The 22,355-nt window shown below is 33.5% G+C and overlaps 1 non-coding gene across 1 annotated transcript; it reads left to right on the top strand.

Annotated features, from left to right (window-relative positions):
* Window positions 1–19,967: 19,967 nt before the first annotated feature.
* On the top strand, window positions 19,968–20,041 carry TRNAI-AAU. Its single transcript has one exon. It is a non-coding gene; the product is annotated as a tRNA-Ile (tRNA).
* Window positions 20,042–22,355: the final 2,314 nt, after the last annotated feature.

Raw genomic sequence — 22,355 nt, 5'->3', positions numbered from 1 at the left:
ACATAAATATATAAAAGTAATTAACACAAATAAAAATGTACATAATCATATGAAGTAATACACATAAACCATATAATGAATATACATAAACTTTTAAAACAGGGCACATACTAATAAAAAAAGTCTGACAAATATTTTATTTCTGCAAATTTATACAATCCAACATCCTACTGAATATAATCCATGCACAGAATACACATAGAACCAAGCATATCATTTCCCTATACTGATAACTGCAAATCTAAAAAAATGTACATAAATATATAAAAGTAATTAACACAAATAAAAATGTACATAATCATATGAAGTAATACACATAAACCATATAATGAATACACATAAACTTTTAAAATAGTGCACATACTAATAAAAAAAGTCTGACAAATATTTTGTTTCTGCTAATTTATACAATCCAACATCCTAGGGCAATTTATATCCTACACCACAGCGCGCGTTGCACTGTGCGCCCAGATGCAAAATGACGTCGTTTTAACTTTTTTTTTTTTGAAATTTCGCGCCACAGTGAATGGCAGTAATTTTTTCTTTAAAAAAACCCGCTGTTCAAAAATGTACATAATGTTATACTAGAATACACATAATTGTATACATGAATGTACATAATTATATAACAAAATGTACATACTCTTTTTAAAAGATAATACACATAATCTAACATAATACATAATAAACATAAATTTTTAACATAATACACATCAACTCTTAACATAATACACACAAATTCTCTGATTCGGATGTACATAATTGTATAAAAAGAATGTACATAATTGTATAAAAAATGTATATAACTGTATGAACAAATACACATAATTGTGTGAACAAATACACATAATTGTGTGAACAAATACATATACTCACAGCAACTTCCTACCGCGCCTCCCAAAACGGTCCCTAAACGACGTCGTTTTGGGAGGCGCGCGGTGCACAGTGCTACGCGCGCCGTGGTGTAGGGTATAACGATTGGCTGAATATAATCAATGCAAAGAATACACATAGGACCAAGCATATCATTTCCCTATACTGATAACTGCAAATCTAAAAAAAATGTACATAAATATATAAAAGTAATGAACACAAATAAAAATGTACATAATCATATAAGTAATACACATAAACTATATAATGAATACGCATAAACTTTTAAAACAACACAAATCATAATAAAGGTCTATTTTATTACTGTTGAGTTATATGATTCAACATCCTTCTGTACATGATACATATAACTACGATGATTAACACTAACATATGCTTTAATTATCTTCCATACTTGACATCGTGCTAACATGACAAAAATTAGAACCCCCGGAACTTGGATGCACAAGATATCCATCACCAGCAATATTCAAAATATCATCCTCAACTTGAGACTGACCAACAGATTTTATTTTGGAAGCAACCATATGTGCAAGATGCTTCCTTCCCCTTTCTTTGTTATATTTCTTTGAAATAACACTGCTCACCCTCCTATTTCGCAACCCTTTCATCCGCCTAGTAGATGGATCCTTTATAACACCACTTGACGATCCTATGTCACATTCTTCAAATAAACTACCACCACATTCAGCTTCAAGTCTTCTCTTTGCATCTGCAACTGCTTCTTCACAAATCTTCTGTCCTTCGATATTTTTTTGACTGTAAACAGCAAGCCTATGAAATTTCCTAATGATTGCTAATAACCAAACAGAAGATGCAACATTACCACTATCAACTCTAGACATTATATCAAAATTATCATCTTCAACGACTTTTTTAGTCTACCTCTTCAAAATATATTTCTCAGGAACTTCAGAAACACAATGCACATTTAGAATGCGTAAACAATGACAACACAAAATCCCCAATTCAGTGAACAACTTGCAACTACATCCAATGTCCATTTGTCTATTGTTAAAGATCACTTCATGCCTAATAATATCAACATCAGGCCTCCAAACATGATACTTGTACACACCATCTTCCAACATCACACACTCTTGATAGCATGATCCACCTTTCAAAAATTGTTCTTCAAACAAATAGTATATCTCAATTGTATAAATTTCCCTATCATGAACCAGAATCTTAACATTATCCATCACCATTGTAGGTACACCTTGTGAACATCGAACATCTTCCCCATTCTCTCTACTTCTCCACTCTGATATAACCCCAACAAATGAGCTATAAAAATCACACAATCCAGAAGTCTTAGACAACCTTCTAGAAATAGAGTGGTTTGTGGTCTCACTCCTTTGAGAAGATAAAATCCCATCCGAAAAATAATCTTTATTAAATGCAGGAGACCATTTTTCTCTACACCCATAAAGCTTTTCAATCCAATGATTATTGTGACATTTATATGTTGTAACCATCCTGAAATAACATGCCATAAATATATTAAAGTAAACCTACAAGCATATCAGGATATCACATACAGAACCTACTAATATACATAATCTTATACATGAATACACATAAACTTGATCCAAAAAATTAATTCTGTATTCTGTATTATATAATCTAAAAATAGTCATTCTATGATAAGCCAATATAAACTAATAATATAAAAAAAAAAAACGAAGCATAAATCAGACACATACCTTGTCCATTAAAATTCAAACTCTGCTTCTGTATCCGTATACTTCAGCAAACAATTGAATATATCTAAGAAATTTTTTTGATTTCTTAACCCTTTAATGTGCTTCTTTGAGTTCTCACCAATATTCCATATACATAGCCGATGTCGCGAACTTGGAAAAACTTGAACAATTGCAGCAGCCATAGCAGCACATTGATCAGTCATTATACTTTGTGGACTTTTGTAATCCATAGATCTCAAAAATGTTTTAAACAATCATACAAATGACTCAGTCTTCTCATTCATCAAAAGACCGCATCGAAACATGACATTCATGCAATGGTGATTCATGCCAACAAAAGGTCCACAAATCATGTCATATTTGTTAGTACGATATGTTGTATCGTGAACTAACAAGTCCCCAAACAATTCATAATCTCTCCTCATTCGTCCATCCCTCCAAAAAAAGCTACACAACCTTGACTCCAAATCCACCTCAAAATCAAAGTAAAAATCCCTTTCACTTGACTACCTCCGTTTGAATATTTCAATCAGTGTGTTTGAATCAGTCCCATCCAATTTGTTAAATGCATCGGTACATAAAGAGTTATATGCATCCCTACTTGTAAAACCAACAAGTGGTGATCCCCCAAATTGTGTTTTAATGAATCTTACACCATCTGCAACAGACACACCGCTGCTCTTCAAATCAGTAAGATAAGAAATATGATTCCTAGACACCATCCTCTGTGACCTTAGAAGGTAACTCTTGCTTGGTGGAACCAATTCGTGATTAAGCAACTTCTCATGTTTCGAAACAATCCACATCCCATTCTCATGTAAATCGAATTGGACAAGTGCACCGCAACCTGTACGACCATCAATTTTAGAATAACATCCTTTTCCTGTAATCCTTTTAAATGCATCCTTCGAACAATGAAACATCTTCGTCTTCATTGTTTTTGTAGCAGAAGTATATCTTTGCTTACCCCTCCTCACACTAAAATCTACTCTAAAAGCATAGTCATTATACATGTCATATGCTTCATCAACCGAACACACTGACATCCCTACCAAATCCTGATCAGCTGCAAACCACATACAATTTAAGTACCCCTACTATTAATGTACATAATCCATAACTATAATACACATAAACACATGGCACAATATACATAATCATAAATATATAAAATATCTTTTCAGTCCATCGTACTATGACATTCAATCCTAAAATCTACACAATTGCATAAAAAAACGCACAAATCAAACCATATAATGCACATAAAACATCCCTAAATTAACATCTTCTAGTCAGACCATACTAACATCCAATACAAACCCAATCAAAAACACCAATCCTATACCAATTCTCATATAATTCAACGAATCAGTATCCCATGCGAATTCAATAATATTCATCACACAGCAAAAAAATACAAAATAATTTGAAAAATCAAATATAAAAACCTGGATTAACATTCTCTGTATCTGCCACTCCAACCGGATTAGTTAATTGCTCTGTCTTCGCCACATGCTGCTGCGCAATTGATTCATCCATGACTTACATCCAATAATTGCGAAATATAGAGCAAATCGCAAAGATCAGCTCGATTAAGATGGTCATCCCTACAGTGTTGGTTTCTAATCCAATAAATCCAACAAACATGTTCGAAACCATCACTTTAGAAACCCTCGCTTACTTCCCTCTTCTTAAAACTTAATAGCGGTAACGGAACAATAAAAAAAAAACCGTTATTTACCGATGTCATACGGCGTCATATTGAAGCTGGGCGCACATAGAGTCATACGCCGGGGTGTATGGTATAAATTGCCATAGTTTATCTTGTACTAGAAACCCCTCCATGGCATTTGTAATCTGACTGGGGTCAGGCCAAAGTACCATGTGTGCTTTGAAGGTTCAAATTCTTTAGTAGTTTGTGTTGACATACAGTTTCATAATGGAAATTTGTTACAATCTCTCTCTCTCTCTCTCTCTATATATATATATATATATATATATATATATATATATATATATATATATATATATATGCGCTCAAGTTAGAACGAATGCACAAGAAAGAACTGAGAATCAATCTGTAACACCCCTAAAATTTAAAACTTTGAATACTTATGAAATAAAGGCAATACTATCATTAAATCCCGAAACAGAGCATAACTAAACATAATTGTTTGGGGTGCTATGCCACATCTGAGCTGGAGAACTCAGATGCACAGGCTAACTATCTAAACATCAAAAATCATCAAATTAATGTCAAGTACATCATCATGGCACGCATGCCGATAAGGAACTAAACTAGCTAAGCCTCGGGTCCTCTAGCGCGCTCCGGAGCTACTCATCTCTACCTGAAAGCCAAATATATCTATTCAGCGAATAATGCTGGTAACCCACTCTAACGCGTTAAAATACAATATAGCTAGGTATATATATATATATATATATATATATATATATATATATATATATATATATATATATATATATATATATAGGGAAGGGTTCAGGTGCGGGTTTAGCTTCCCGTGCGGTTGTGCGGTTAGATCTGAGCCGTTGATCAAATATAAATCAACGGCTCAAATCAATGAAAATTAAAAAAAAAAAAAAAACGCGTGTTTGGAAGAAAGCCACGCACCTTAACTGTTAGATCTTAAGCACAAACTAAGTACAAAACTCACACACATTAAGTACAAACTCATGCACATTAAGTACAAAATCCACGCACATTGTTGGACAAGAAGACGCACTTTTGGTAGACGCTTTTGGTTTTGGTAGACGCTTTTGGTCATTTAGACGTGCTGCATGCTTCTTCATCCAACACACATTAAGCACAATCTCAAGCACATTAAGCTCAAAACCCACCACTTTAAATATTAACTCACAGACTTTAAGTTTCAACAACTCTGACATTAAGCACAAACTCACGCACATTAAGTATAAAACTCACGCACATTAAGCACAACCTCACGCACATTAAGCACAAAACCCACGCACTTTAAGTATTAACTCACAGACTTTAAGTTTTAACAACTACTCACGTTAAGCACAACCCCACGCACATTAAGCACAAACCTCACGCACCTTACGCACAAAACTCACGCATCTTATATACAAAACTCACGCACATTAATCACAGATCCGCTCACCTTAATTTTGACCTAGATGCAAAAATTACAAAATTGCCACCGCGTCTTTTTTTAAAATTTTGGTAATCCTGGACGTTGATTTAAGCGAGATGAATGGCCCAGATTAAACCGCACAACCGCACCTGGACACCCTAACCGCACTAGAACCTAATTATATATATATATATATATATATATATATATATATATATATATATATATATATATATATATATATATATATATATATATATATATATATATATATAGGGTTGCATTCAAATACAAACTCCCTTAAAATACAAATCCCCCTTAAAATACAAACTTGAGCTCGTGCACACATTAACATACTTACATGCACACAGGGCGTACTGCCAACAATTTCTGAGATTAGCACGTGCACACATTAAAATACTTACACGCACACAGCGCGTAGGAAGAAAAATCACAATCATTCATCAAAGCTCGTGCACACATTAACATACTTACATGCACACAGCGCGCAAGAAGAAAAGATCAGGACCGCCCAATACCACCATCCAACGGCGTCAAATTGTCCACAAGTTTGTATTTTAAGATGTGTTTTTACCTGAATGTAAATCTATATATATATATATATATATATATATATATATATATATATATATATATATATATATATATATATATATATATATATATATATATATATATATATATATATATATGTGTGTGTGTGTGTGTGTGTGTGTGTGTGTGTGTGTGTGTGTGTGTGTATTCAAATGAGGACAAGTATATTATAGAGGACTGTGAGGACAGATGTAGTGCGTGCCATTAGCCGGTATGTCGTGTGCATGGCCGAATGTAGTCGTGTGCCACAGTTTGTATGTCGCATGCTAGATTTGTTAATTTATAGAGCCTGAGTTCGAAACCTGATGTTTACATTTATTCTTGTGTGCCATTATGTATTAAGTTGTGTGCCTAGTATTAATTTGTTGTGTGCCCATTATTTGTACTCACAGTCCTCTATATATTGTTGTCCTCATTTGAACTCAACCCTATATGGAAAACCATTTTGAAGCCGGAAGAGATATATGCTCATTAAACTCTACTTAAAAATCGAGAATAGACTCAACAAGTAAGGGTAGACACATTCAGCAGATATAATCACGCGTGTCAATTATGTCAAACCACTTGTTCTTGACATTAATATAATCGATATAACATAGTAGTAGTGTGCATACACTAATATAGGAAAGAACAACTGCATTATATTAAAGCATGCACGCATTACTGATTTGTAAGTATATATTGTATCATTAAATTCGATATCTATCATATTTAGTAGCAATAACTCACCAAATCTATTTCTTGAACATCTAAACCTTGAGTGTTTTTTTTTTTTTTTTTAAATTTTAATTTGTTTTTATATCTACATCTAGTTTCTCTTGGAACCTTTCCGATCTTGTTGCTTTTTCACCTTTTGGGTCAACAACTATGTAAGCTACAAGAAATAGTTATGTAAGATGCTATTTTTGTAGTTTAGTACTTTATATATTACACTTCACTACAAGAAAACTTCACATAGACAACAATTTTTCACCGTTGTCGTAGGGATAAAATTTCTGTTGTTGAAGCTAGTATTGTTGTATGTCCCGCACATAGACAACGGTTTTTTAACCGTTGTCTTTTCTAGAAAAGACAACGGTTTTTGAACCGTTGTCTATTGAGTGTTGTTGAAACGGCGTTGTTAAAAGTCACGCATATAGAGAACGATTTTTGACCGTTGTCTTTTCGGTTTTTTAAACTGTTGGAGTTAATACCGTCTGAGGTCCTCCGAGTATAGTAGTTTTGCCACGTTTAGTCCTAAACTTTCAAATTGATCATCTATGGTCCTTCGACTTTTAAATTTAACCATTTGTGGTCCAAGTTAACCACCCATGGTTAAATTTGAAAGTCGAAGGACCAAAGATGGTCAATTTGAAAGTTTAGGACTAAACGTGGCAAAATCACTATACTCGGAGGATCTTGAATGGTATTAACTCTAAACTGTTGTCTATTGAGTGTTGTTGAAGCCAATGTTGTTGTAAGTCCCGCCCATAGACAACGGTTTTTAACCGTTATCTTTTCTAGAAAAGACAACAGTTTTTGAACTGTTGTCTATTGAGTGTTGTTGAAACCGGTGTTGAAAAAAGTGACGCACATATGCAACGGTTTTTTACTAGTGTCTTTTCTAGAAAAGACAACGGTTTTTGAACCGTTGTCTATTGAGTGTTGTTTAAACCAGTATTGTTAAAAGCCACGCACATAGACAACGGTTAAAACAGTTGTCTATTGAGTGTTGTTGAAACTGCTGTTGTTAAATATCACAGCCATAGACAACGATTTTAAACTGTTGTCTTTTGTAAAAAAGACAACAGTTTTTTACCATTGTCTATTGTGTGTTGTCGAAACCAACTGTATTCTCGATAATTTGAAGAATAGACAACGATTTTTAACCGTTGTCTTATATATGAAAGACAACGGTTGTTTTTAACCTGCTTAGATTTTAAACATAATCATATATATAAAAAAAAAAAAAAACAATTTATCCAATCAGCATCACCAAATGTAGTTACACAATTTTGCACAAGCTAAGGTTCAAAATACAAAAGAACTAATTACAAAATCTAAATACTTCAATGACCAATTCCAATCCAATCACCATCCAAGTTATAATAATTCAAAAAAAACAATTCCAAGAACCAAAGTCTAAATGTTTACAAAGTTGTAATCATCAAAACCATACCTACTCTATACAACTTGATACAATATTAGCCCATTCAGAACGCACCAGATCAATAACCGCTTTGTCGTAATCAACTTGTTGGAACTACATGTAAAAAGTTAGTAAATATATTAGTACGTACTCAACATAACCACAATATGATGAATTTTATAAAAGGATTTGAAATTAAAAAAAAAAAAGGTCTACAGTGCATATAATATGTTCATGGGTGAACATGAGATAGCTAGATAGTGAGATACGCGCATGTACATAAATTGTATAACAGTAACTCTTCTCGTTAACCACTTGTTAAGTAAAAACTAGCTATAAATAATGAAGGAATAAAATTTATTTTGATGGAGGCATAATGATAACAAATATCTTACCAATGCTTGAACATAATCTTTATCATCAATGTCGAGCATATTCTTAATTAATATTTTCATGTAAGCCATGACATAGAAACCACATTGGTTACTATTCGGTTGACGAGGAGCCTACAGATGTTAAATAATATTTGCATGTGCATTAACAATTTATCTAGATATAAATACATATACAAACACATATATACTTAGTGAAAAGTCTTAAATTACCTTTATAAGTTCTCAAACAATTTTACTTCGTCGTTTCTTTCCATTCCCAGAGCCCGCATGAAACATTTTCATAGCCCTTCGTATATTCATAATAGTTGATTATTCAGATAATGTAATAATAATACGGATAAAAATGAAAGAAATTAAAAAAAAAATGCTTACATTTCTATAACATGTTTCCAATCTTTATTGCGAATGCGATGACTAAGAGGGTCCCACAAATAAACAATATCCTTAGTGATGCTGATAGCTGTCAGAATCCAATGGAAACTGTGCACAAACAGATAATTATATTATATAATTCATCTAGACAATATAATATGCAATTGAAAGTATTATTGTAACCATTCTTACCCTATATTACATGGCACCAAAAGTGTTGTATTACTTGGTGTGTTAAAAAGTCTGTCTACTAAGGCTCGTGCCCTGTTTTCGAACTGTTTTTCTAGAAACGGTTTATCTGTTCTTGTCGTTGGCACATGCCCTATACGACATGGTTACACAAATCTAAATTTGTCATGCTTGTTCTCTTCCATCATATTTGTATACAAATACCTAACCATTGTAATGGAAACTGAATTAGAATAACAAAGCATAGAAGTGTATGTGCATGCATGTGTGTGTGTGTGTGTGTGTGTGTGTATATATATATATATATATATATATATATATATATATTTATATCAAATTGACTATAAAAACAAAAAATATATTAAATCATACCATATATGTACACACCAATACATGTGTATGATATTGACATCAATTGACAGAAAGAAGTAACATCTTTTTCGTGAACATATAGAGTATATGCTTCCCCAAAGTCATTATGATCTAGAATTATTTTTATACTCTCTCCATTACCAAGTGCACGCTTGTAATATCAATATAGAAGCCATTATGACTTAGGCATAGTTGATGAGGTCAACTCAAGCTTTTTGTCTTCCTTGCCAGATTTCTTCTTACATTATTTCTAATATATAATTGTAAAATATACACATATCAACTAAATAAATAAATATACATAAGATAAGAAAGGTATGTTTATTATATACTATGTAATTTATCTCATGTTGCACTCTTATAAATTTTGTAGGCCACTCCACATGAGATTCCATGGCATCATCACCAACATTTTGACTTGTACTTGACAATGGATATGGCAAAGGGGCATTCTTTTCAACTGCTTGATCGATGGCAACACACATAAAATCAATGGGCAACGTGGTAACATTGATCGATATGATGGTACTACATGCAACAATATCCTCAGTCTCCTCTCCTATAGTCAGTGCAACCAATTTCCCCTAAAAAAATACATTCATATGAGAAAATATACTAAGTCTATAATACTATATGTCAACAATAATTGTAATATTTACCTCCAAGACATCTTCTTTCTCAATAAACTTTAGCTCATCATCATCATCGAAATCCAATTTTTGTTTAATATTTTCAATTTCTTCACTCTTCTTGGCACCCTTTGCAACCTCATATTCATAACATAATCTATCTTTTGACATACATTCTTTGTCCATTGTTTATTTATACACCAATGCTACAAAACAGTCAAGTAACAAGAAAAATAAATTTCCATATTTTTTCTTAGCATCGCTTAAAACAAAATTAAAGTAACAAGACAAATAAGTTCCCATAACACAATGAATTTTCTAAGCAGCTATTTCGGTTAATATGTTCATATGTGTTCTTTAATTTATTTACTGTTTTTTACATGCCCATGCTTTGTGTTGTACCATTAGCTATGAAACTGGTGTTGAATATGTTAAAAGATGTTATTTCTAATTAACATCTAAATATAACATAAAAAATCTCCAATATTGTGATCCATTCACATATTTCACAAAGTTATAAACTGTAAGTGTCATTTTTTAGATTTAATTTATAATTAAAAAGGATAAGACAGTAACATAATTTTTTTTTTTTTTTTAAATGTTAATATTTCAAAACATATGTAGTGGGGGAAAATTCAGCACACATTAAAATTCATAGCTTTCACATATGGAAAATTCAACAATACAATAAAGAAATTAGGGATTAGGGTTAAAAAAAATTGAGAACTAACCTGTAGGGGAAGAGAACGACGGCGGCGGAGGTTGGAGGTGGCGATGGAGGCGAGGCGATCTTCTCTTGTTCGGCAGTATTGGAGCGACGTATACGGAAAGGGTTTTGCGGCTGAGTGTTTGTTTTTGTTTTATTTTTTTCTTTCCCGCTTAAGTGTTAACAAAATAAAGTGAAAATTTACAAAGAGAGAATTATTTTATTTAAGAGGGAGGGAGATTTTTTTTGTAAATTGTACCAGCCTTGAAAGTCAAAATTTAAAGAATAACATATATATCTAAAGTCAAAATTATTCTGACTTTTATTTCTTTTAAAGAATTATATATATATATATATATATATATATATATATATATATATATATATAATACGTAAAATAACGAAAGTTTTAATTTTATTTTATAATAAGTCTTCATTTTTTAAAAAATTAAATACGCATATTCATGATTTTATAGGGATCGGGTATGATGGGGTGTGAACCTCGTGGGCTCGGGGCCCAAGAAGAAAAGAGATCAAGCCCAAAAAGAAGAAGCAAAGCCCAAGAGGAAAATGAAGTAAGCCCAAAAGAGATACGGGCCAAGCAGAGGAGTCGGCTCGACCCGGGAGTCGGCGCGAGTGTGGGATCGGCACGGGTAGAGGGTCGGCCTAAAACTAGCCGTTAGCCCCTATTAAATTCCTAATTATCTACCCTTAAAGTCCTATTTACTACCCCACCATTCCTAACCTCCCACTTATTACCCCATCTTATTATTATTATTATTATTATTATTATTATTATTATTATTATTATTATCCATAACCCCCTAACATAAACACCTATTCACTACCCTCTTGAAACCACCCATAAATCCTCTACTAAATGCCCCAACGGACACTTTTTGAGGAGCTAGCTATAAGAAGGGGGGGAAGACAAGAAGAAATGACCATTCATCTCATCCATACACGCATGGGAGGACTCTCCCAAGCACTCTTCCTACACACAAGAATGCCACATATCACTCTCCCACAACTACTTTCCCAAGAAGGCCTCATTCCACAATATACAAGGAAGACTCCACCACTCATCTATACACATGGAAGGACTCTTCCACACCATTCCATCACTCTTCTTTCTATTATTCTTGCTATATTATTAGAGGCACAACACCTTGTATAGAGAATAGCCCTACAAGTATGTACAAAGACACCTACAAAATACATAGTGGAGTTAGGCTTGGCACCGCCCAAAAAGGCCCGTGGTTTTCCTTTCGGTTTTCACGTCAAAATCATCGAGCCCATATTATTTTAGCAAGCTTTTTATTGAAAGGTGTATCCTCCAGCAAAAGGTTGTGTTGGACCTCCTTGGGCCCGAAAACCCAAAAACCATCAGGGTCAACCATAAATCAGATATATAGGTACAGAACGGGGCAAATTATGCTGCTCCAAAAATGTTCATAATTATGAATATATAGTTTTATAATTATGAACATATAATTATGTAATTATGAATATATAGAGATTCAATAATTATGAATATGAAGTTCAAAAATTATGAATATATAGCTTTATAATTATAAACATATAGTTCAATAATTATAAACATAGAACCGTGTCCACCTTGCAAGGTGGACACGGTTCCACAGCATAACGATTGACAGAACAGATGGTAAGAAAATAGTAGCGCCCAGAAATGAGCTATAACTAACTATGCTACTGATAGGAATCAAACCCAGGTCGCTAGGTTGAGAGTATAAACCAGATACCGCTAGACCAGGGTACCTGTAGTGTTCAGATGATGCCCCCTTAAAGGGAGGGAAGGGTGCCTTATATAGTGTAGAGGGTCTTTCGAATTGTTGACAAGTGTACGACATCTACTAGTCTTCTATATCCATCCTCCACGTGTCCCATGGATGCAAGAATGATCGATTACCAATCTATAGCTAACATTGCTAGTCATGCGCTAGGGAAGGGTGCACACCCCCCGCCACGCCATGGCCTGAGGTGGCCAGCTAGACATGCGGCCGACAAATGGTCAAAGCTGCCAGCCCAAAAATATAGGATAAATATTAGGTGTCTCGCTACAATATACAAGAGTTGGTGTGGCTTGATAAGTTGAGCTTTGAATCTTATGTTAGAGGTCTTAGGTTTGACCCTTGTTGGTAATATCCTAACTTATTTTATAAAATCGTTGCCTTTGTAGTGTTCTTAAAGACAACACACAAACAACAACAGTTATATAAAATGTAGGATAAATATTATGTGTCGTACTTTAATATATAAGAGTTGGTGTGGCTTGATAGGTTGAGCCTTGCATATTATATTAGAGGTTTTAAGTTCAACCCTTGTTGGTGATATCCTAACCTATTTTATAAAACCGTTGTCTTTGTAGTGTTCTTAAAAACAACAACGGTTATATAAAATGTAGGATAAATATTAGGTGTCGTGCTACAATATATAAGAGTTGGCTTTGTGTCATGTTACAAGCTCTGCATTGCATCTTATGTTAGAGGTCTTAGACCTTTGCTGGCAATACCCTAACCTATTTTATAAAATCGTTGTCTTTGTAGTGTTCTTAAAATATAGGATAAATAATAGGTGTCGTGCTTCAATATATAAGAGTGGGTGTGCTTTGTGGGTTGAGCTTTGCATCCTATGTTAGAGGTCTCAGGTTTGACTTTTGCTGGCAACATCTTAACCTATTTTATAAAACCATTGTCGTTATAGTGTTGTGTATTCAAGTGCTATTAAAGACAACACACAAATGACAACGGTTAAATAAAACCGTTGTCTTTTAAAAAATAATAATGCAAACCGTTGTCTTTGTAGTGTTGTGTATTCAAGTACGCTTAAAAGACAACATATCAAATGACAACGGTTAAATAAAACCGTTGTCTTTTAAAAAATAATAATGCAATATCCTAACCTTGCCAAAATTCATTGTTTCTTTGTAAGTCTGCTCGGAAAAAAAATGGATGTCAAACGCTGAGAGGGGATGTGACAGAGGCCGGTGTCCTGCTGCGTTCAAGCGTCTTGCTGCGCCTGCAACGGAGAGTTGCGGTGTCCTACTACGTTGCAGCAAAGCGCTGCAGCATCCTGTTGCTGTTGCGACTTTCAGTTGTGGATGATCACGTTGCTAACAACGAGCTTGTGTTGGAGGTCGATGTTCATGTCCGCGGCGAAGACGATCCAAAAGGGCTCCCTTTAGATCACCGCATGGCAGAGAGTTCCCGACTTTGGATCGACAGCGCTGTCGTCGGACGAGTCGGAGTGTACATAAATCTTACCCCAACCGAATTTGCAGCTGGAGGGATTCTAACCATTTGAAGCTGCTGTGAGTTGATCTAGATGGCAGCAAAACTGAAGTATATATGGGTCTAATGCACGCTTCCTTTTTAATTAAGCTAAGTATCATATAATGCTGTAATAACATTAATTTGTGTTATTATTATTTTAATGAGTATAGCAGTGCATCCATGCATTCTATACGACTTTTAAAAGTCATGCGAGCTACGTGCTATGAATTATACTATTTAGATATATGCATTATATGATATGCACATGAATTATGAATACATTATAGGTATTCAAGTGTTTTTTTTTTAATTTACATCATCAGTGATTCAATTTACAATTGGTTTTCATAATTTTTAGAAGAGAATATGTTGGGTTATGGATTCCAGGAGGGAGAAATTCCTCTTGCATGCTTTTGAGAAAAATATTTACAAGTGTTGTTTTATGGAGAAATTAGGTCCTTATATTTCTTCTTATAAGTCTCTATGTGGTACTAAGAATAATAAACGAGAAAGTTTCGTGTTAAGCATGAAAATCTCAAGTGAACTATTAGTGAGTAAATGGAGTACTCATCAAAGTGTATGTAATTAAGCTTTGATCAAAATGATAAACTTACTCTAATAGAAGACTAATTATGAAGATTAGTCATTGAGTTATTGATGGAATGACCTAAAGTCAAGAGGTGATGAATTCATGGTGGATCCTACTTTTGTGGTCAAATGAAGCCATAAAAGGAATCACAAAGTAATACACTTATTAGTCATTCTTGTGATGTGTGTCCTTGTACGGTTGAGCTACAGTTCTTAATGAATTCACCACTTAATGGATTCACCCTATAAGACGGGTGGTCCTATTGAGACTGACTTAATGGATTCACAACTTAACATTTGAGATGGTGAGCGTAAATTGCTCTTAATGATTTCATACCTAAATTGGGTAGTCTACATTGAGATAGACATAACGAAATCACCTACTTGAGTGAAAAGGGTTAGCCACCTTTTATGAAAGATAATGGACTATCTTTCTAGAACACTCACGAGCATCCGGATGTTCAATTGGGCTAAAATATATGATAGTCGTGCTAATAACACTCTCTATAGTTATGGTGTACACTTAAGGATAAGTTACAGGAGGAGAGTATTCTAAAATCATAGAAGAGTGATGTTTTTAATGAACTACCCTAGACCATATATTGCACTTGTAGTGAATAAACTAGCTCAATCACAACCCACAATCAAAGTGAAACACACTAAAATGCACTAATCTGAATGCTTGGGTACCTAAAAGGAACCATGGGTTGAGGTCTTGGCTATGCAGGATTCCAGCAACCATGGAAGGGTAATGTGATGCAAACTGGGTCAATGACGTTAATAATGTCAAAACCACCTGTGGATATGTGCTCACAATGTGTGATGCAACCACTTCGTGAAAATCGACCAAACATCTTGCATAGCTAGATCAACTATGGAAATATAATTTATAGCACTTGATCTAGCAAGCCAAGAAGGTGCGTGCTTAAGAAATATGTTGGTAAACGTGTAGTTGTGGGGGTGTCCAACACCTTCAGTGTCTATACATTGTTATCCACCTTGCCATTTGAGTTGCAAAGAATGGTGTCTACAATGGGAAAAGAATACACATAAGAGTCAGACATGAGTCTGTAGGCAGTTGATTGCTGACAAAGTAATCACTATCAAGTATGCAAAATTTGAGATGAATATTGCAGATCCTCCCATAAAAGGTCTAATCTCGGAAGACCATCCTCGAAACATCAAGGGAGATCTGGTTAAGACCATTGAGGTAAGGAATTCATGACGGATACCACTTCTGTGGTCAAACTAAATCATGAGAAGGCTTACACTAGATTTATGCCTTTAACTACTTTTTAGCCTTTAAAGTTGGTCTATATTGAGATAGACTTGACAGACATAAAAGTCTATATTAAGATAGACTTGACAGAAATACAAGTCTATATTGAGCTAGACTTGACAAACATAAAAGTCTATGTTGAGATAGACCTGACAAACATAAAAGTCTATATTAAAATAGACTCGACAGAGCTAAAAGTCTATATTGAAATAGACTGGAGAAGGTTAAAAGTCGATCTATATTGAGATAAACACAACAAACTTGAATACTAAGGGTTTCTCATAAGAAGTCAAAGAGTGTGACTTTCATAGAACTTGTAATTTAGAGTTGATGTGTGTATTAGAGTTCAAAATTTATCTAACCTATGAGTTCAAGTTCTCAAACACTACATTAAGATCAACTCATTTGTATTGCTCAAACATTATTCTTTCTAGTCTTCTACTTTGAATGTGTGGGGGGTTGTTGGGAAGTCATTCAAATTAAAAGTCTTCTATCCTTAGCCTATTTTTTAGGATCATTACAGCTTATCTTGTCCCCACATTAATGAGATCATGGAACGTGTAATCCTCTTTGTTTCACATTCCTATTCCTGCAGCTCTCATATGTGGCTGAAAATGAAGCTTGTCGTTGGCTGGCTTGCTATATAAACAGTGATCATTAGTGGGAAAAAATACACTAAGAATCTCTTCATCTTCTTCAATTCTTTTGTCCTATTGTCTGAGCAACGTCAGGTTCGCCTACACTATAGTCGGTGGATCTAAGCGTAGCAGGTCTGTGTTGCCAATCGAAAGCGTGTTGAAAATTCTGATTGCACCGTCACCGGAAAATCGCTTTTAAAGAAGTGTTTTACAAACACATTACAGACATTTTCAAGTATCTTCTTTTTGTTTGTTTCATGCTTGCATGCTTTGGTCGACGTTGTTTCAGGGTCCAACAGGAATCAATCAAAGAATTGAAACTGAAATTAACAAAAGCAAACATAGCTCAATACACTTGCAATCTAATCCAAAGATCACAAACAATTGAGGAGGGGGGCACTTGCCCCCCTCACCCCGCAAACCGGTTTAATTGGTTTAGAACTTTAGGTAACCTCTGATTTTTAGTAATCATATTTTTTAACTGATTTTTAGTAAAGTCCTAAACCAATTCAATCAGTTGAAACATGAAAAAGAACAAAAGAAAAATATGAAGAGACCAAAATGCCCTTACTAAAAATAGGAAAAGTCATGAGAAGGACTAAAAGTGTCCAAAAAGTAATAGTCTTGGATATTAAATGGCAAAAATGATAGTTTGGGACTAAATTTGGAATTGCCACAAAAGATAAGGGACCTCTGGTGGAATTAACTTGAAGATAAATTTCATTGTCTAGTTGGTGGAAAAAAATTATTGGGAATATTGATTCTATTATTTGGTTGGATTTGAAATTGTAAAAAATAGCGAGTATAAAGACCTATATGCCCCTACAAAATAATAAAAGTAATAACAACACCTCGTGGTCTGACAAAAAAAAAAAAAAAAGAACAACAAGGGTAAAATTGTCAAGCCATGGAAAACAAAATCCCGCGTCCTACCAAGGATTTTGTTTTCCTCAAATGTGAAGAATTCATTTTTCAATGGAAAAGAATTCAATGAACCAAACACCAAAAAACAACATTTTCATCCACTGAGGGAAATATTTTGAATGGAAAAACTTTTTTATCCAACCAAACATCCCCTAAGATTGTGGCTTCGAATAGGAAATAAAGATATCGAATAGGGAACTGCAGAAAAACTTTGAATTTTGTACTGTAGGACCGGTTTTTGGCCCGTGCATAATGCCCACGGTTGTTATACAGTGGACCATGGTCCATAGTGCTATGTGGACCATGGTTGTCAAATGAAACTGTAATAGAATTAAAATGATACTTTAGTGCATGTTGTAAAATGAAACTAAAAAACAGAGCTTATTCAACAATGTATTGTCAAATGAAACTGTAGTATAATTAAAATGATACTTAATGTTGTTAAAATGAAACTAGTGTCTATGGAAAATGAAACTAGTTTCTGTGGAAAATGAAACTAAAATTCAGAACCATACAATAACATATATTGTCAAATGAATGTGGAGTGTAATTAAAACAATACTTTAGCATTATTATAATTAAACTAGTGTGTGGAAAATAAAACAACAAAATAGAGTTCATGCAATAATGTATATTGTCAAATGAAACGACTATAGTAGAATTAAAATGATACTTTGATATTGCTATAATGAAACTAGTGATGTGAAAAAAGAAACTGAAAAATAGAGCAATATTATCAAATGAAACTAAAGTGTAATTATAATGATACTTACTTTATGGACCACATTACTACATGGACCATGGTCCACTGTAAAATTTGCTTAATGCACAATAGCACAGGGCCTCAATTTTAGAGGGTCCAATATCTATTTTTGACCTAGCAGCTTAAGAAATAAAAAAGAGTATATGCAATTAAGTCCACATTCCTTCACACCTCTTTCTATCTTGCTTGAAATGAACTCATCAATTTTTTCCCCAAATCACGCACCTCCACTGAAGAGGGCAAGATTCTTCCTTCCTCCATTAATTTTACAACTTCCTCCTCCAAATTTCTTTGATTACCAAAGTTGCAATTCAATTTTCACTTCTCTATCCTAATTAATTAAGCATGATTATGGCAAAATCGTCAAAATCTTTAACATAATTCAAATTTCTTCTCAATCAAATTTTCAGTGTTTATGTATCAAACATCTAAATTAAGGTCTCATTTAATTACAAGAACGGAGATACAAAAATCCAAAACACGACATTGTTGTACTATAATAGTATTGTTGTTGCACAATGATGCATCGTCCGTGGATGCAACTTAGGAAGTAGGAAGACGACGAATGGATCAGGCAGAAATGGAGAGGCGGAAACGTATTCTGGGTTGTGTGGATCACAAATAAAAAAACTTTTTCCGTTTTATTTTATGTGTTTGGTTCAGTTAATGAGGCTTGATTGAATTTATTTTTAATCCAATTTTTCATAATATTAAGTTTAGTATTAGTATACAAAATTTATATATTTAGAAACTACTCTAAAAATACTATTAGACACAAAAAAATCAAATTTAAAAATAAGTAAAAAATACTAAAGAAAATAAACAAAGAATAAAGAGTTGGTTTGACCAATGAATAGTAAGTAGCACAAATAAAATGGGACAGAGGGAGTATATTACTTGTGTCGATAAAATAATATATTATTTAAAAGTATATTATTTAAGCATTGAAAGTATATTATTTTGTATACTATCAAATAATATATATTCGGTACATAAATAATGTATTTTTAGTATATTAAAAATATACCTTGTATTTATGGAAAATACATTATTTGAGTACTGAAAATATATTATTTTGCATATTATCAAATAATGTACATTTAATACACAAATAATGTAGTTTAAATAAATATTATATAATATGCAATATACCTTGTATTCGAAGAAAGTACATTATTTGAGTATTGAAAATACATTATTTTATTTTTAGTATAGTAAAATTGTACTTTATATTATAGTCGACAGAAAAATTTGTTTCTATTATTCGTCTTATTTTTTAAAGTAAGGGAGAGTACTAATCCGTTTTAAAAGCCCAACACAATAGTATTTAAAAAAATAATTGTTATTTTTAAATAAAGGCCTATTAGCTTAGTTGGTTAGAGCATCATGCTAATAGTGTGAAGGTTGCAGGTTCAAGACCTGCATGGGCCAAATATTTTAAAACCCAAAAAACTGTCGCGAAATTTCTCCCCTTGCTCAATTTAACTCATTCAAGCGCTTATTTCTTTTTGAAAAGATCATAATTTTAACACTTAGATATTTTTATATAATCTATTCTGTATTTTTAATTCCAATTTATTGATCAAACTAATTCCTTGTCTTTAACAATTTTAACATTGGATTTTTTTAATTTAGAGTATTATTTATGAAATTTGTCTCATTTATTGGTCAAATTAAAAATTTTTTGAAGGGTCAAATTAATTTATTTTTGTTCACTTATTTTCTCTGAAATTTTTAAATTTAATAGTTTTTTTAATCACAATTTGATTTTTGTGGTGATGGAGGTTTTCTTTGATACATTAGGTTTTTCAGCTTACGCCAAACTAATTTTAAACTCCCATAACCTCTACCCAAGAGCCGCTGAACGAGGTAAAATCGTGAGTCACCCCGTTAGCTCTCATGTTGCATATTTGCGTACAAAGAGCCTTTATCAATTCCGATCGGTCAAGGTCTCATAATGACCTGTTGAAAAATTTATAGAGAAATTAATATTAAGAAATTATGTGTATGTGATCGAACATTCATGTAATTATTTGGAGTTATAGAGTATATAAATAATTACATCTGATGTTAGATGATGTATAAGAATTTATAATCGTGAAGTAGTTTAATTTTATCATAATTGAACTTACGAAATTACATCTGAGTTGATTTCGTTGAATAAACCAGTCAATGATTTAGTGCTGTAATATTGAAATAGTAAAATGTTGAAGTTTATAGTATTTGGTATACGTTATACGTATATATATGTATGTACAAATAATTCTTTTAATCCTCTTTTAATCCTTATTATCCTACCCAAATTTTTACAATCTAAAAGTTTCTTATTAGGGAAGATTCCTTGTGGTATTCAAACTTTCACATTGCTGTCAAAACAAGAATTTATTAGGGTGCTGGAGGGTTTCTCCCCCACAAAAACTTGGACAACAAGTATTAAAAATTGAGTTTGATTAGGAAATACATCAAAGATATTGGGCTGTTTGGACCAAAGGATTGGCAACCATGATGGAAAAGGTCTACACTTTTTGTTGGGCAAATTATTGTGTACCATAAATATCAGGTACATTTTTAATATATTAAAAATATAATTTTTTTGTACTGAATATACATTAATTTTGTATTGAAGGTACATTATATAAAATAATATATCCTTAGTATATTAAAAATGTATTTTAAAAAAATGTACCTTACGTACATAAATAATATACCCTTAGTATATTAAAAATGTATTTTTTATTTATGGTCCACACAATTATGTGGACCATAGTCTATGCAATAATGATTGTTTTGTTGGATTAAGTTTAATGTACATGGGTGTTAGGCGATGGGCAAATTATTGTGTGGACCATGGTTCACATAGCTGTGTTGACCATGAATATTAAAATCATTTTTAATATATTTGATAGGGAATATACTTCGAATTTGACCTCCTTGTACGTCTATACTCTTGTTTCGTAGTCAAGTCAGGATCAAACAGTCCGACTCAGGTCAACAGATCAAAGTCAAACCTGTCATTACTTGACCTATATAAAAGGCTTTAGCCCTTCGTTATAGGGGTCCTTCCCTCTCCTCCTCTCTCTCTCTAAACACTCCAAAATTGAATAAAAGAGTTTCTTTATACCTCATTATGGGATCTTCTATCCTTTGTTCATATAATTTCTACACATTATACATCATTAATATACACTTTGCATACGCGAGTTGAATAAACGATATCAAATGGCGCCGTCTGTGGGGAGCGCGATAAAAGACCGCGTTTCCCGTAGTTTTTTGGGTCCTATTCTGTGTATTTCTTCGATTCTCAGGGCTGGTCGGAATGCTTCTCCGGTGACTGTTGTTCTTAATCTTCACGCCGCAAATGCATTGGATTGCTAACCTGATGCCATGATCAGAGTATATTTACAACATGCATGCACCATAAATCCTCATTGACCTTTGGAGAACCCCAACCACCAGCGAATTCATAGTCAGAGTCGACAGGATCTATCCGCAATTCGATCGCCGGCATGCATCGTCACACCGCATCACCTGACTTCACCGTGACCATCGTGTAGGAGCCAAGGGCAGGCAGAAGATTCACAGTTTCATATGCGAGCATCATTCCGCTCGCACTAAATTGAAGAAGAACCGAGCATCACCGGCTATCGCTACCGGTCGAGCAATCCAACTTAATTATTTGAGCTTCGCCAAGCTTTCCTAGAACATCCCGAGCTGTCACTTTGGGTATGCATGGCCGAGCATGACT

Source organism: Ipomoea nil, unplaced genomic scaffold (genome assembly GCF_001879475.1).
Source record: "Ipomoea nil cultivar Tokyo-kokei standard unplaced genomic scaffold, Asagao_1.1 scaffold3227, whole genome shotgun sequence".
NCBI lineage: Eukaryota > Viridiplantae > Streptophyta > Magnoliopsida > Solanales > Convolvulaceae > Ipomoea > Ipomoea nil.
Note: the sequence above shows the minus strand (reverse complement) of the source record. Positions and strands in the feature narration are given on the sequence as shown.